The sequence below is a fragment of the Melanerpes formicivorus genome, unplaced genomic scaffold, assembly GCF_026170545.1.
Source record: "Melanerpes formicivorus ecotype bairdi unplaced genomic scaffold, bMelFor1.0.p_v2 SCAF_258, whole genome shotgun sequence".
Lineage (NCBI taxonomy): Eukaryota > Metazoa > Chordata > Aves > Piciformes > Picidae > Melanerpes > Melanerpes formicivorus.
The window spans coordinates 95,525-112,650 of record NW_027142610.1 but is presented as its reverse complement, the minus strand read 5'-3'; positions in this window follow the sequence as shown (position 1 = coordinate 112,650).

The following is a 17,126-nucleotide window of genomic DNA, read 5'->3' as shown; positions in this document are numbered from 1 at the left end:
TTAGGAGTACATCAAAGGATGGAAGCCAATCCTTATTCTCCTGTACAATGTCAGAGGTGCACAGCATCAATGTTTTTACAAGTTATGGCAAGGCCATGTCTTATATCTGCTGATATATTTCTGAAATGTGTTTGATACATTTATTGTATTAACAAATTACTAGCATTAAAATTTAATTTAACAACATAAGCTTGTCCTACAAAGGTTAGTAAACATATTGTACCATTCCAATTCTCAAAGCTCTACAACAGCACAATTCTAAGCCAAAATATCCTATTAAAAAGGAAAAAAAAAAAACTAAAAAGGGCTTTTCTCCTTCCTCATTGTGCATTATGAAAGAGTCTCCAGTTACATGGTGTGCCCATTCTTTGCTCTCCTCCTGCTTTTTACACGATGGACTGTGTTCTTGCAGTCCAGAAGGCTCACACAGCCAAGGAGTCTGCTCTCTGTAGACTTCCTTCATTTGTTGCAAAAATTGGAAGATGTGCAAGGCAACTGTGGGAGGGTGGAAAACAAAGGTTCCTTCAAGAGAGTTGGATCCTGTTCAGATAATTGAATTCTATTTGTTGTAGACAGCAAGAATTCCCTAAACAGTGTTTTATGCATGATCACTTAAAAATTGCTCTGCTACCACTTTATGCTCTTGTCAGCCGATGAGATAGGGTCAACAGGATCCTGATGTTGGATACATACAATGCTACATACATATATATATATATATACACACACACATATATATATAGATAAAAAATCTGAGTATGAGGCATCTCAAAATGAACATCCATATTTATTGAACGTCTGTAGTGGTTTGAGCCTTAACTGGGAGTTAAAAGCTCAAATGGGGAAAAGGCTGACAATCTCTTCCCCGCTCCCCCCCACCTCCTCCCTCCAAACAGAGAGGGAAAGAAAAAAGGGGTAAGGAGCAAATCCACTAAACAACAATCTGGAGTCGGCTTGGAAGTAGAGAGGCAAAGAATTTTTCTTTAAAATATATATATATATATATATATATATATATATATATATATGACAATAACAGGAAAAGTTCGCAAGGGCAAGGAACAAGAGTGGATGGGAGGGGGACAGAAAAGCATAATACAAAACCAGTCTTTCTCTGAGGAGGCGCAGAGGCAGCAGGGAAAAGGATCAGGTCCAGCCACGTGGCTGAGGAGCAGGAGGGCAGCTGCAGTAGCTCTCATCCAGCAGAGGCAGGAGCCAAAAGGAGAACCAACAGCTATGATGTCCTGCTTTTTATACCCTAGCTGGGCAGGGAGCGGGGGAGTGGAACAGACTCAGCTTTCCCAGGGGGAAACGCCCTGCAGGGAGGGTAAAGTACCCGCAAGCCCTCCACCCTGCTTTGTTTTTTTGTTTTCAGAAAGAGGCGTTAACCCTCCACAATGTCTTTGCCCTTTGTTTCTGCTGCCCCACTGCAAATTTGGGATAGTTGACCCTGCCTTTTCATAGGAATGCTGCAAAGATAAATTAGCTGATATTTTTAAACATTAGCTTTCACTCAGAAGCTGCAATGATGAATACCATTAGCAAGCTTGCAGGAAATTAATTTCAAGCTGTTGTAGATTTCCTCATCAGCCAAGTGACTGAATACTTGGTGGTTGACTTTCTTTTTTTTTTTTTTAATGAGGTCACTCATTCAATGTTACATGAAAGCACAGTGGAGTGTGGTCGAAGTTACATAGCAAAACTTAAATTCTGGCCTTGCTTCTAAACATCTTCTTTCTTCTCTTAAAGCAGATTTTTTTTTGGTTTTGAAAGCACAACATAAATATTTTCATAAAGATTTTTATTCAGGAATTTATGGCGTGGTATGTGTAGCAACTGGCTCTTTTTTCTTACCAGTGACAGTGGCAAGAATATGACAGCCAATGCTGTCATCTTCTTTAGGTCATATCCTGAAATGCCACCTGGCCATAGCTCTCCTAGGAAAATGTGTCTATTGTGGATCATCCTCAACTTCTGCACATGGAAAATACTATTGGCATAAACTTTTGCCAACGTATATGCAAAGTGTTGTTTATATAAACTTTAGCATGACTAGAAGTTTGTAGACATCATTTATTTTAAGAAAAAAAAATAATGTTAAGATTTAATATGTTAAAGCAAAGAAATGACCTGAACTCAGCACTGGTTAGGCCACACCTCGAGTACTGTGTCCAGTTCTGGGCCCCTCAGTTTAAGAAAGATGTTGAGTTGCACGAATGTATCCAGAGAAAGGGCAACAAAGCTGGAGAGGGGTCTGGAGCACAAGCCCTATGAGAAGAGGCTGATGGAGCTGGGGGTGCTTAGCCTGGAGAAGAGGAGGCTCAGGGGTGACCTTATTGCCATCTACAACTATCTGAAGGGAGGTTGTAGCCAGGTGGGGGTTGGTCTCCTCCCAGGCAACCAGCACCAGAACAAAAGGACACAGTCTCAAGCTGCACCAGAGGAGGTTTAGGCTGGATGTTAGGAAGAAGTTCTTCATAGAAAGAGTGATTGGCCATTGGGATGTACTGCCCAGGGAGGTGGTGGAGTCACCATCACTGGAGGTGTTTAAAATAAGACTGGATGAGGCTCTTCGTGCCATGGTTTTGTTGATTAGATGGTGTTGGGTGATGGGTTGGACATGATGATCTTGAAGGTCTTTTCCAACCTGGTTAATTCTGTGATTCTGTATTCTGAAGTGATTTAATGAGAAAAACAAAAGAAAACAACTCTAACCACCCCAAACAGAAACTTTGCCTTCACTTTTCTTTTGCTCACCTAACACAGAAAATTATGTATTCCACAGAGAGTGAGAATTCTACCTGCATCTTGTACCATCTTTGATAACCATATACAGCCCTCTTTATGATTCCAGTTCAACAGGGTACTTTGGACACTGTAACTTTTAATAAGCAAGGAAACCAGTCAACTTTAATGGCACCACTCATGGATGTAAACCTAAGTATATGCCTAAACATTGTGCTCTGTCCCATTTAGATGACACATATACACAGTGCTTCACTAATATACAACATGTCAGTTAAACATAAAGTGGAACTGCTGTTCCATAAGAAGAGGTAAAACTACAAAATCTCATATGCAAAGTACACAGTAGAGGAAGCTAGCTAAACAAATACTCTCTTTGTAAAAGATCCCATCTTTCAGGGTGACAGCATTGGACGTTAGCATGTGAAGAGAAGCAAGAATGATACACTGAGCTAAAGCTGAATCTGCTTTTTAGGAACAATATTGATTTCAGTCCCACTGTTTCTCTAGAGTTGGATTTCAGCCTCCAGGAACATGCTGTGCTTCCCATCCAATAAGGTAAAAAATAGTGGTACCTTTTTTGGTATCTTATATACAGCTGAACAGATGCAGGAGTTAGGAAAGGTCTTGTGTTTATTTTCTTTTCCAGAGAAACACCATCACGGCACAAAATATCGTACGGATTTCATTTGCACACCAGGGGAAATTTCTGGCATTCAGGAAAGGGAACTGAAATTTTCCTTGTTGCATTTACATTGCCTGGGCACAAAGATAGCCCTGTTACACCTGTGGGTCCTGTGTTGCTTCTGGCGTACTCCCCTCTGCAAAGCTCATAAACTCCCTATCAGTGTTGTTTTATGAAGATGTGCTTTAGATCTATTTTTTTTGTTCCACTGACTGGCTTCCCTTCAGGATTTTCTTTGAAATTTAATCTGTTTGTTTATTTATTTTTAAAATGGGTAATGTTAAAAGCAACAAACAATTAACTCTGGTAAATTGTAGTACTTGTTAGATCTCATTCATTATAATACTTTTTTCCCCTGAAGCATTTTCTTCTAAGTAATGTGTACCTGTGATGAAATTCCACATTTTTTTTCCCCATGTCCCAAGACTGCATCTGTGTGTGCACAGGCAGCCAAGAGGGCCAATGGCATCCTGGCCTGCATCAGGAATAGTGTGGCCAGCAGGAGCAGGGAGGTCATTCTCCCCATGTATGCTGCACTGGTTAGGCCACACCTTGAGTCCTGTGTCCAGTTCTGGGCTCCTCAGTTTAGGAAACATATTGACTTGCTGGAATGTGTCCAGAGAAGGGCAACAAAGTTGGTGAGGGGTTTGAAATACAAACCCAATGAGGAGAGGCTGAGGGAGCTGGGGTTGCTTAGTCTGGAGAAGAGGAGTCTCAGGGGTGACCTCACCACTCTCTACAACTACCTGAAGGGAGGCTGTGGACAGGCAGGGGTTGGTCTCTTCTCCCAGGCAGCCAGTACCAGAACAAGAGGACACAGTCTCAGGCTGCGCCAGGAGAGGTTTAGGTTGGATGTTAGGAAGAAGTTTTACACAGAGAGAGTGATTGCCCATTGGAATGGGCTGCCCGGGGAGGTGGTGGAGTCACCATCTTTGGAGGTGTTCAGAAGGAGACTTGATGGAGTGCTTGGTGCCATGGGTTCGTTGTTTAGGTGGGTTGGATTGGTTTATAGGTTGGACGTGATGATCTTGAAGGTCTCTTCCAACCTGGTCTGGTCTGGTCTGGTCTGGTCTGGTCTGGTCTGGTCTGTTCTGTTCCGTTCTATTCTGTTCTATTCTATTCTATTTATCACCAGCACCTTGGTCCTCTGCTACAATTTTTTTCAGATACAAGGTTTTTAGCTATAATCTCCTTCACAGACTATTTTGCTACTTTGATATGTGATGTGTTACATTTCTTCTCCTGAGAAAGTATTTCTAAATATTTCTTTATGGTGTGGGTTTGTTTAGGAGCTCTTGAAAATGTTTACACATTTCTTGCTTTATTTCTTGAATACTTGAGATGTCATTGCTTTTTCAACCTGGAATGGACACAAACTTGCCTGCTGAGATCCTATTAAGCTGATGTTTTGCTATTTCTCTATCAGTAACCACTTCAATAGTCTTCAATCTACTATACACATTCTTCCTTTTGTTTCTCCTGCTGCTTCTCGCAGGTTCTTCTCCTGCAGGTTCTTGTCCTTTCTGGAGGTATTTTGAATAAAGTGATTTTTCTTTGCTTTCTTTTCTTTCTTTCCTTTCATTCTGGTTATTCTTACTTTTCTGGATTTCCGTGTAGCTTGTATTAAAACCAGATAATATTGTGACAGGTTTTGTGATGCTGCCACAAGGAAGAAAGGTTCTTGATATAGAAAAAAGGTCTTTTGGCGAACACAAATTTTGGTACTTAAACACTGTTCTTGAGACCAATTTGAATTTGCAAGGCTCCTATATATCTTGCCTTTTAGTCTTCTACCAGCCTTCAAGGATTGTTTCTTAAGTTAGATATCTGTTCTTGGAGTCTATGGGCCTTAACAATAGGCAACTGCATGGACACACAAGTAACCATGAACTCGTAATCTTCAATAACATGTGAAATAAATGAGTGAATGATCAAATTGTAGAGGAGGCTGGTAATTCAATAACACAATCTTGGCACATAACATATCATTGCAGATAGAGTTTTGCATCTAAATCCAAACATGTATTTATTAAGTGTGTTTTAATTTTTAATACTTTCTGAGAGCTGTGATTAAAGGTATTGCTGCTTCCCTATTTAATCCTGTCAATTTTTGTCTTGGTGAATCAATAGTTTCCTGTCATGATTTCAATTGCTGTTTAATTCTTATGTACATTTCTAACCACTTTATGACACCCACCCCCCCCCCCCCCCCTTTTGTTAACTGCTTTACAATGGCAAGTACACAGAAGAAAATGTAAAGACCATTATGTAGTTGGGAAAGTATTCTTGACACATCTTGGCCCTTTTTTGGACTACTGAACTGTTGCCATTTATTTTGAGAATGAGCTGACAGTGTCTAGAGGGTGAGTAAGGCTTCTGGTTTATTCTATTCTATTCTATTCTATTCTATTCTATTCTATTCTATTCTATTCTATTCTATTCTATTCTATTCTGTTCTGTTCTGTTCTGTTCTGTTCTGTTCTATTCTCACTTTTCACTACTGTATGAGTGTATGGAATAGAATAGACCAGACCAGGTTGGAAGAGACCTTCAAGATCATCGTGTCCAACCTATCATCCAGCACCATCTAATCAACTAAACCATGGTACCAAGCACCCCATCAAGTCTCCTCCTGAACACCTCCAATGACGGCGACTCCACCACCTCCCCAGGCAGCCCATTCCAATGGGCAATCACTCTCTCTGTGTAAAACTTCCTCCTAACCTCCAGCCTAAACCTCCTCTGACGCAGCTTGAGACTGTGTCCTCTTGTTCTGGTACTGGTTGCCTGGGAGAAGAGACCAACCCCTGCCTGTCTACAACCTCCCTTAAGGTAGTTGTAGAGAGCAATAAGGTCACCTCTGAGTCTCCTCTTCTCCAGGCTAAGCAACCCCAGCTCCCTCAGCCTCTCCTCATAGGGCTTGTGTTCCAAGCCCCTCACCAACTTTGCTGGCCTTCTCTGGACACATTCCAGCAAGTCAACATCCTTCCCAAACTGAGGGGCCCAGAACTGGACACAGTACTCGAGGTGTGGCCTAACCAGTGCAGTGTACAGGGGCAGAATGACCTCCCTGTTCTTGCTGGCCACACTGTTCTTAATGCAGGCCAGGATGCCATTGGCCCTCCTGGCAGCCTGGGCACACTACAGGCTCATGTTCATCCTACCATCAACCAGCACCCCCAGGTCCCTCTCTGCCTGTACCTTAAAGTCAAAAGTTTAATGTCTGATACATGTGCTTTCTTATTTTCTCAAATAGATACAATCATAAAACTGCCTCTAACGTATGTATTTCAGTGCACTGCAGGTTCCCCAGCTTCTGTCTTTGAGCTAAGAGCTGGCTGGCTGGCTGGCTCTCAGTAAATTCCGGATTGTATAAGCTTGTGAGTTGATAGTGGTGTTGGTAGTGAGCAGCAAAGCCATCCAAGGGCAGCTGAGGCCTGGGAGGGAAAAAAAATCACTTTCCTAGATACCCCAGAATGAGGTCAAGGCCTAGAAGAGTTTCACAAAAGCCCCAGTTTTCAAAACAGTCATTGGTTTTCAGGAAGAGCTTGATCTGTATTGCCTTGCACCACCAAACATGTCAGTGTCTTAGGGGAATTTAATCCTTTAAGTGCAGAGTAAAATTTGTTAGGTGGCTGTATGCCCTGCTGATTAATTTTCTTTTAATTCTGTTTCATAATAAACATGCTGAAACTGAGTCTTGTGTTATGTTGCATGTAATAGGGGACACAACATTCACAGGCTGTGAACTTCCATAGCCCCCACAAATTCAGTAGGGCCAGAGGATTTTTGTAAGCATAGTCTGGAATAAAATGTAAGAAGTTTTAACAGTGCATGAAATTCTAACAGTATGACCATACAACTGTCTAAAAATATTTCTCTGTTTGCAAGTAAGTAATGATATTTTTTTACATTATTTTTTCAGTTGGTGTGGGTGTAGAAGACATCGAGTAGAATAGAATAGAATAGAATAGAATAGAATAGAATAGAATAGAATAGAATAGACCAGGTTGGAAGAGACCTTCAAGATCATCGTGTCCAACCTATCATCCAACACCACCAAACCAACAAAACTATGCAACCAAGCACCCCATCAAGTCTCCTCCTGAACACCTCCAATGATGGTGACTCCACCACCTCCCTGGGCAGCCCATTCCAATGGGCAATCACTCTCTCTGTGTAGAACTTCCTCCTGACCTGCAGCCCTAACCTCCCCTGGTGCAGCCTGAGACTGTGTCCTCTTGTTCTGGTACTGTAGTTTGTTTTTTGACAGCTGAAGTGAACTAAGTGGGAGATCATTCATTTGCTACTTATGACAGTTCATTTGGCCACTTAAAACTTCAGCTTTCAGTCAGATACTTCCAATTTATCTCTTTTTTTTTTAGGTTAACAGTTCAATGTTTGTCAGGCTTTCTGAGCTATTCTTACTAGCTTCCATAAATAGTCAATTCTAATATTGCAGCTTATTACTTAAAAAAAAATAGTTTTCAGCAGATCTTGTGAATTATTATCCTTGGTTTTGATATAATGCCTAACTTAAGAGTAATTAAGAGGACATAAATAAAAAGGGTAAATGAATATTGTTCTGCTTTTCAAAGGAGTCAAGTGTCCTGCATGGGTTTTTTCGCTACAGAAAGTTATCATTCATAGATACCTTAAGTCTGTTTTGAGTTCATTTTAATACCAAAAAACCCCAAACCATAAACCCCAAAACAAACTAAAACCAAAACCAAAACAGCAAATGATATTAGAATAGAGTAGAATGGAATGGAATGGAATAGAATAGAATAGAATAGAATAGAATAGAATAGACCAGACCAGGTTGGAAGAGACCTTCAAGATCATCGTGTCCAACCCAGCATCCAACACCATCTAATCAACTAAACCATGGCACCAAACACCCCATCAAGTCTCCTTCTGCAAGCTGTAATATTATATATTGGAAAGGATATTCTGTGCCCTCTTTGGAGAAGCCTGATTTTTCATCTTGAAATAATACTAATACTAATACTAATACTAATACTAATACTAATACTAATACTAATACTAATACTAATACTAATACTAAACAACCAGGTTGGAAGAGACCTTCAAGACTTAATTACTCAAACAAACAAACAAGCTTTATTTTGAAAGAGCTAGATACAGTCAAAAAAGTGTACTCAGACAAGCACTGCAGAAAAATATACCCACAGAGTCATTAGAGATGAATGAGCAATGGGTGGACAGAATGTGTTGCTTGGTAAATTTAGCTTTGCCTCCGACTGCCACTTGTTTGTGAGCTGCTTTGGTCTTCCTTGAATCTGTTACACAAAATTAATCTCCAGCCATGGTGGCAGCTCTTGCGTGTTCTCACAGCCCTGGGAACTATAACAAACATGGTCTCCTGCAAGCAGAGCCTCCTGAACTGGGCAAGCTAGAAGGGATGGGCCAGACTCAGAATCTGGTCTTCTAGCTTGGTCTTTGGGCTAAGTCTGAACACTCTTCTCCTTTTGATATAGAGCCAAATATATATTACAGATAAACAATAATACAGATAAATTATCCAGGTATGGAAAACAGAGTAAGGGCTGAGAAAGTGGAACATCTGGATCTCATCAAAGGCAGAAATCTGAGCCAAATATGGTGGAGTAATTATCTCAAAAGTACATCCTAATCTCAGCAGAATGGAAAAGAAATTGAACCTTGGAGTATGAAAATCTGCTGGTGCAGTTGTTGTCTTTGAAACAAGCTGCGATCGAACCTGGTATCGGCGTGCGTGCTCTTATGGCAGAAACAGTAAATCAACCCCAAAGAACCTGTATCATCTCCTACTGTTGACATGAAAATGATCTGTACACTAAAGTATGAAAGTAGGAAAAGAAGAAGGTATAGTAATACCTGTGACACAGCTGCTTACAGTGGGATCAGACTAATCAGCTTTGCAGTTCTAAAGATCATCTCATTATACTCACAATTGCATTTGCAAGAATATATTAATATTCAGAGATGGAGTTCTTATCTACTAGATCAACCACAAACTGACTTAAGATGACAGATGACAACAAACTAACATTCAGCCTAAGGGCTACTACTTGTGATTCAGGCCACTATTGTGCAAGAGAGAAAAATGCTCCTTTAAATAGATGAAAGTAAGGGATAAGACGTGGCTAAAGCAGAGAATGCAGAAAAATGTCCAAGAATCACACAATGATGTTGATCACCAAGAGCTGGCTTTAAAAACCATTGATTCAAGTGTACAGAAAGTTTTGATACTGTAGCTCTAATATCAGGCACGCACATTAAGAATGAATGGACTTTTTTATGGAGGATCATGGTGATAAAATGGATAAAGACAATGATTCAGAGACATTTTCTAGACAGCCAAACCTCTTATGAAACCATCATTTATTTTTTTTAGGGAGCATACAGAAGCAAGCAGAGCATAAAGGAACAAGAAAACTTCTGATGGACTATAAAATCTTAGGAAGGTGTAAAATCAGACAAAAATCTACTTTTAGTTCGGTGATGAATTTTGAAACAAACCAACCAAACAAAAGAAGTAAATGCAAAGTGAGATTCAAATGCTTCCTTTTGCAGATGGACAAAATAAAAGACTGCTGAAGGAATTCCTGATAAGATCCCACCAACTTATGCAATGTCACAAATGTTTAACCATTACAAAGAGGATTTTCTAAGAAAATATGATTGAACTGCAGAAAAATTGGTCTGTCATGGCTCAAATATTTTAGTTTTGTCAGCTGCCTTAGAAAAGATGGGAATGTAATAACATAGAATTGATATATTATATATTGCATTACATATATACTTATATAATAATATTGATATAATGTGACACAATAATGTTATATTATAAATTATATTTGATATATCAATTTTATATTATAATTGATATAATAATACATGATTTTACAAAAAAGAGATGTGAAGCTGTACCTCAGAACCATAGTGCAGTCACAGTGAAAAATTAAGATTCCCAGAAAAAGCATTAAGCTTTGTCTTTGAGGAGCATAACAGAAGAATGAGATCTCTGCCTCATTTGATATAAAGTGATACTACTCACTCTCTACAACCACCTGAAAGGAGGTTGTAATGAAGTGGGTATTGATCACTTTCCAAGTAGCATGTGACAGAACAAGAGGAATGGCCTGAAAGCACACCAGGGGATGTTTAGGTTGGACTTTAGGAAACCTTTATTCACCAAAGGGTAGTCAAGAATAGTGAAGAGGTGATTGGGAACAGTCAGCATGGCTTCGCCAAGGGCAAATCCTGCCTGACCAACCTGGTGGCCTCCTATGAGCAGGTGACAAAATTAATAGATGAGGGGCGAGCAACTGATGTCATTTACCTGGACCTGAGCAAAGCCTTCGACACTGTCCTGCACCACATCCTGGTCTCCAAACTGGTGACACGTGGGTTTGATGGGTGGACCACTAGATGGATAAGGAACTGGCTTGATGGCCGCACCCAAAGAGTGGCTGTCAATGGGTCCGTGTCCCAGTGGAGGCCAGGGACAAGTGGAGTCCCTCAGGGATCAGTCCTGGGACCTGTCTTGTTCAACATCTTTGTGGGTGACATGGACAGTGGCATTGAGTGCACCCTCAGCAGGTTTGCTGATGGCACCAAGCTGTGTGGTGCAGCAGACACGCTGGAGGGAAGGGAGGCCATCCAGAGGGACCTTGACAGGCTGGAGAGGTGGGCACAAGCCAACCTCATGAAGTTCAATAAGAGCAAGTGCAGGGTCCTGCATCTGAGTCAAGGCAATCCCAGGCACAAAAACAGACTGGGCAGTGACTGGCTGGAAAGCAGCCCTGAGGAGAGAGACTTGGGGGTGCTGGTGGACAAAAAGCTCAACATGAGCTCTCAATGTGCACTTGCAGCCCAGAAAGCCAATCAGATCCTGGGCTGCATCAGGAGAAGTGTGGCCAGCAGGTCGAGGGAGGTGATCCTCCCCCTCTACTCAGCTCTGGTGAGACCCCACCTGGAGTACTGTGTCCAGTTCTGGAGCCCCTATTACAAGAGGGATATGGACGTGCTGGAACGTGTCCAGAGAAGGGCCATGAGGATGATCAGAGGGCTGGAGAACCTCTCCTGGGAGGACAGACTGAGAGAGTTGATGCTGTTCAGTCTGGAGAAGAGAAGGCTCTGAGGTGACCTAATTGTGGCCTTCCAGTATCTGAAGGGGGCCTACAAGAAGGCTTGGGGAGGGACTTCTCAGGATGTCAGGTAGTGATAGGACTAGGGGGAATGGAATGAAGCTGGAGGTGGGGAGATTCAGGCTAGACGTGAGGAGGAGGTTCTTCACCATGAGAGTGGTGAAACCCTGGAATGGGTTGTCCAGGGAGGTGGTCGAGGCCCCATCCCTGGAGGTGTTTAAGCCCAGGCTGGATGAGGCTCTGGCCAGCCTGATCTAGTGTGGGGTGTCCTTGCCCATGGCAGGGGGGTTGGAACTAGATGATCCTTGTGGTTCTTTCCAACCCTGACCGATACTATGATGATACTATGATACTATGATGATACTATGATACTATGAAGTAGTGTGGAATAGGCTGCTGAGGGAAGTGATTGTGTCACCATCCCAGGAGGTATTTAAACAATGTGTAGGTGTAGTGCTTAGTGAATTATGTTTGTGTGAATTATTTCTTAAACATTAAAAATCACCCAATGGATTTGTACCAATTCCAGATGCCTGAATTCTGACTCTAAATTCACAGTGGTTTTGTGAGATGGGCCTACGGTTTAATCTGAAGGAGGAGAACGTGGGAAATAAAAAAAAAGGATTCATATGGCTTGGAATAAGGGATGACACGTGGCCAGGAATTATTACTGTAGACTGTGAGGACATCTACCTGCTGAGAATAATGGAACACTGATCCACTTCTGCTTAAACTATCTGCAAACAGCACAAGCCACTGAGTGGAGGTATCATTATGGTCCATATGAAAGAGACCTTTTGAATTCAGTATGGGAATTTGTATAAGGATGGTAGCAGACTGATATTTTCAGCTGCTGTTAAGGAATCAAGGACATTTCAACTTCCCATATCTTGCTAGCATGCAGGTTCACAAGCAACAGAGCAATGGACCCAAACTGGCCAGTGGAATATTCCATATTAACACAACATCATGCTCAGTATATAAATGAGGGGAGCTGGGAAATTGAGACTCTTCCAGGATTGCAGTTTTGGGATTGTCTCTCCTTTGGGACCGCTATCTGGGAATGAGCTGGGCATTGGTCAGCAGGTGGTAAACAACTGCATTGTGCATCATGTGTTTGTGTATTCTATGATTATGATCATTGCTGTTGTTCCTCCTCTTCTTGTTTTTCTTGTTCTTCTTGCTCTTGTTATTAACCTTTACATGAACATTACTTTAATTTTATTTGATTTCAATGATTAATTGGTTTTATGGCATGAGATTTAACACATCCAAGTGTCGGGTTCTGCACATTGGCCACAACAACCCCATGCAGTGCTACAGGCTGGGGTCCGAGTGGGCTGGAGAGCAGCCAGGCAGAGAGGGACCTGGGGGTGCTGGTTGATGGTAGGATGAACATGAGCCTGCAGTGTGCCCAGGTGGCCAGGAGGGCAAATGGCATCCTGGCCTGCATTAAGAACAGTGTGGCCAGCAGGAGCAGGGAGGTCATTCTGCCCCTGTACACTGCACTGGTTAGGCCACACCTCGAGTACTGTGTCCAGTTCTGGGCCCCTCAGTTTAGGAAGGAGATTGACTTGCTGGAACGAGTCCAGAGAAGGGCAACGAAGTTAGTGAGGGGCTTGGAACACGAGCCCTATGAGGAGAGACTGAGGGAGCTGAGGCTGCTTAGCCTGGAGAGGAGGAGACTCAGGGGTGACCTTATTGCTCTCTACAACTACCTGAAGGGTGGTTGTAAACAGGCAGAGGTTGGTCTCTTCTCCCAGGCAGCCAGCACCAGAACAAGAGGACACAGTCTCAGGCTGCACCAGGGGAAGTTCAGGCTGGAGGTGAGGAGGAAGTTTTACACAAAGAGAGTGATTGCCTGTTGGAATGGACTGCCTGGGGAGGTGGTGGAGTCGCCATCACTGGAGGTGTTCAGGAGGAGACTTGACAGGGTGCTTGGTTACATGGGTTAGTTGATTAGATGGTGTTGGGTGATAGGTTGGACGTGATGATCTTGAAGGTCTCTTCCAACCTGGTCTATTCTATTCTATTCTATTCTATTCTATTCTATTCTATTCTATTCTATTCTATTCTATTCTATTCTATTCTATCTTAACATATGAGTCTCCTTACCTTTACAATTCTCTCCCCCATGTCCTGGGGCAGGGGGAGGATGAGCAACTGCGAGCAACTGCATGGTGTTTGAACTGGCAAGGTATACTGTTGTATTTTCAATGTATGCCCTACTAAATTTAATCTGTATTTTCCCTCATGGTATATTTTTATAAACATGGTATTAGTGCACTTGTATGAGTATTTTCTTAAAGGTTCTTAAAATTCTGTTCCCTGTGGTTAACCCCTATGTAGTGAAAAAATAAGTAATGCATTATTTTGCAGACATGTTGAGTACCTGTAATTCATGAGATTTGGAATGCAGCTTCTTATTTGAACATTGCTGGGTAGTGCTTGGCCTGGTGTTGTTTCCTCAGTACTCAATAAAAATATTTGGGAATGAATTATATTCTGTTCCACTCTTTATAGCACACCATTTTCCTTGGTATCTGAAGTCCTATAAAGCCATCCATTAGATAAATGGGAGGGGGGAATAAGAAAGCCATGTTTAGGCAGTCAGTCATCAGTGTAGACCTTAGATCACCTTTTCACAGACAAAAAAAATGGGACCTATAATTCAAAGGAATTACAACAGAATAATTAAGATCGGAAAATTACCTTTAAGGATGCATCCTGCTCACTTGTTTTCTGACCTTTTGTATATATCTGTAGCAAAAATGGGACAGGGAGCTGTTTTTAATGGTTACAAAGAGATCCTCATGACATGAAGGATATGAGTGCTGTTAAACTGATGTATCAGCTCTGTCTCTGCATTTCCACCCAAGGGATGTCTGAGCTTGGCTGGAATCAATAGGAAGTGTTGGAAAGCATGGTAGGAGTTGCTTTAGGAGGAAAAAAGCGCCTATAAAATAACAAACAAATTGTGAGTAAAAGCTAGTTGTGTAAAATTTTTCCAGATATGTGGAACCAGGAATTTTCTGCAAACTTTGCCTGGTAATGGCACGCCTTTTTCCATGGGAGACCAAATATGACCTTTCTGAAATAAGGGATAACTGTTACCATGCAGATTTTGATGGTCTATGGCCTGATAATGGCTTCCAGTGTTTGCCTAATGCTTCAAGCACCAATGTTACTTCAACTTAGCCTTTTTGGGTGAAAGAGAAGAAAAAGAATTATATAATTGCTCCAAAAGCTGGATTATATGGTTGCTTCAAAAGCCTCTGCAGACTTGGGAATCAGTCAATTAAGCTCTTCATTGACTATCACAGGTAGTGATAGGACTAGGGGGAATGGAATGAAGCTGGAGGTGGGGAGATTCAGGCTAGATGTGAGGAGGAGGTTCTTCACCATGAGAGTGGTGAAGCCCTGGAATGTGTTGTCCAGGGAGGTGGTCGAGGCCCCGTCCCTGGGGGGTGTTTAAGAGCAGGCTGGATGAGGCTCTGGCCAGCCTGATGTAGTGTGGGGTGTCCCTGCCCATGGCAGGGGGGTTGGAACTAGATGATCCTTGTGGTCCCTTCCAACCCTGAATGAAACTATGAAACTATGAAACTATGACTACGTTCTGAGGAAACATTAAAACAGGGCTCTCCCTGGAAGAATTTGAGGGGAGAGCTGTGGGTGGTAGATGGAATGGTAGTTTAATGAATGCTCTGGTTCTGCAGTGAAATAGCCCTGGAAGCTGGTGTTTTCAAAACATACATTTTAATTATTTATTCAAAAAAGTTAATGTCAGAAGTTAGTCACATTTACTAGTGAAATAGTTGAAAAATAAATACCCCAAGCCCCACTGTAACTTAATGGTTTCATTTGATCTGGAATGGAATGGAATGGAATGGAATGGAATGGAATGGAATGGAATAGAATAGAATAGAATAGAATAGAATAGAATAGAATAGGCCAGACCAGGTTGGAAGAGGCCTTCGAGATCATCATGTCCAACCTGTCATCCAACACCACCTAATCAAATAAACCATGCAACCAAGCACCCCATCAAGTCTCCTCCTAAACACCTCCACTGATGGTGACTCCACCACCTCCCCGGGCAGTCCATTCCAATGGGCAATCACTCTCTGTGTGTTGAAGTTCATCCAGCCTAAACCCCCCCTGGCACAGCCTGAGACTGTGTCCTCTTGTTCTGGTGCTGGTTGCCTGGGAGAGGAGACCAACCTCTGCCTGTCTACAACCTCCCTTCAGGTAGTTGTAGAGAGCAATATCCTTTGCAATTTTATTTCACTGTGGGAAAAAATAGCCAGTGGCTGGTGGTCAGCCAACATTAACTCCACTGTTTGTGCTGCCTTAATTATAATTGCCTTTTAATTCTGTGACAATTCAAAACAATCTCCATGTGTGCTGTTCCTTCTATCATGTGGGTATTTCTGGTATTTTCTTTGTTTGGTTGCTTTTTATGATTAAAAAGGTGCTGAATTACAAGTATGGAACTTTGGACATATGAAGAAAAACAGTGATTTTACCAGTGACACAACATTGAGAGTTTGCTGTGGAAGTCTCTGTGCACCTACAAAAGCGATTAATCTTCAGTCCTGCCTGGAAAGGAGTATCTTTGCTCTTTGGCAGAAAGAAATTGCATGATTTTTATCTGACATTGTGTTGTGTTCCCCTGGTTTCACAGAAATGTTTTGCAAAATAGAAAAGTACCTGTACTTGCTTCTACTGTTTAACCTAACCTTCCAGAGCTCCGTGTGAAAAAAGTAATTTTCAATATGGCTAGTTTAAAGAGCAGCAGTACAATGTGGCCTTACTGTCATGGTTCTCAAGCTAGCTTGCTTAGCTTATTTTATAAATTAGACAAATTACTATATAAATTTTAAAAATATTTCTATTTGCCTACAATATACTTTTTTCTTTGTGTGTGTGTGTAGTTGTTCACAGTATCACAGTATCAACAAGGTTGGAAGGGACCTCAAAGATCATTGAGTCCAAGCTGTCACCACAGACCTCATGGCTAGACTATGGCACCAAGTGCCACATCCAATCCCCTCTTGAACACCTCCAGGGATGGTGACTCAACCACCTCCCTGGGCAGCACATTCCAATGGGCAATCACTCTCTGTGTGAAGAACTTTCTCCTCACCTTGAGCCTAAACGTCCCCTGGTGCAGCTTGAGACTGTGTCCACTTGTTCTGGTACTGGTTGCCGGGGAGAAGAGACCAACCCCTTCCTGGCTACAACCACCCTTCTGGTAGTTGTAGAGGGCAATGAGGTCACCCCTGAGCCTCCTCTTCTCCAGGCTAAACAATCCCAGCTCCCTCAGCCTCTCCTTGTAGGGCTTGTGCTCAAGGTCTCTCCCCAGCCTTGTTGCCCTTCTCTGGACACCTTCAAGTGTCTCGATGCCCTTCCTAAACTGAGGGGCCCAGAACTGGACACAGTACTCAAGGTGTGGCCTAACCAATGCAGAGTACAGGGGCACAATGACTTCTCTGCTCCTGCTGGCCACACTATTCCTAATGCAGGCCAGGATGCCATTG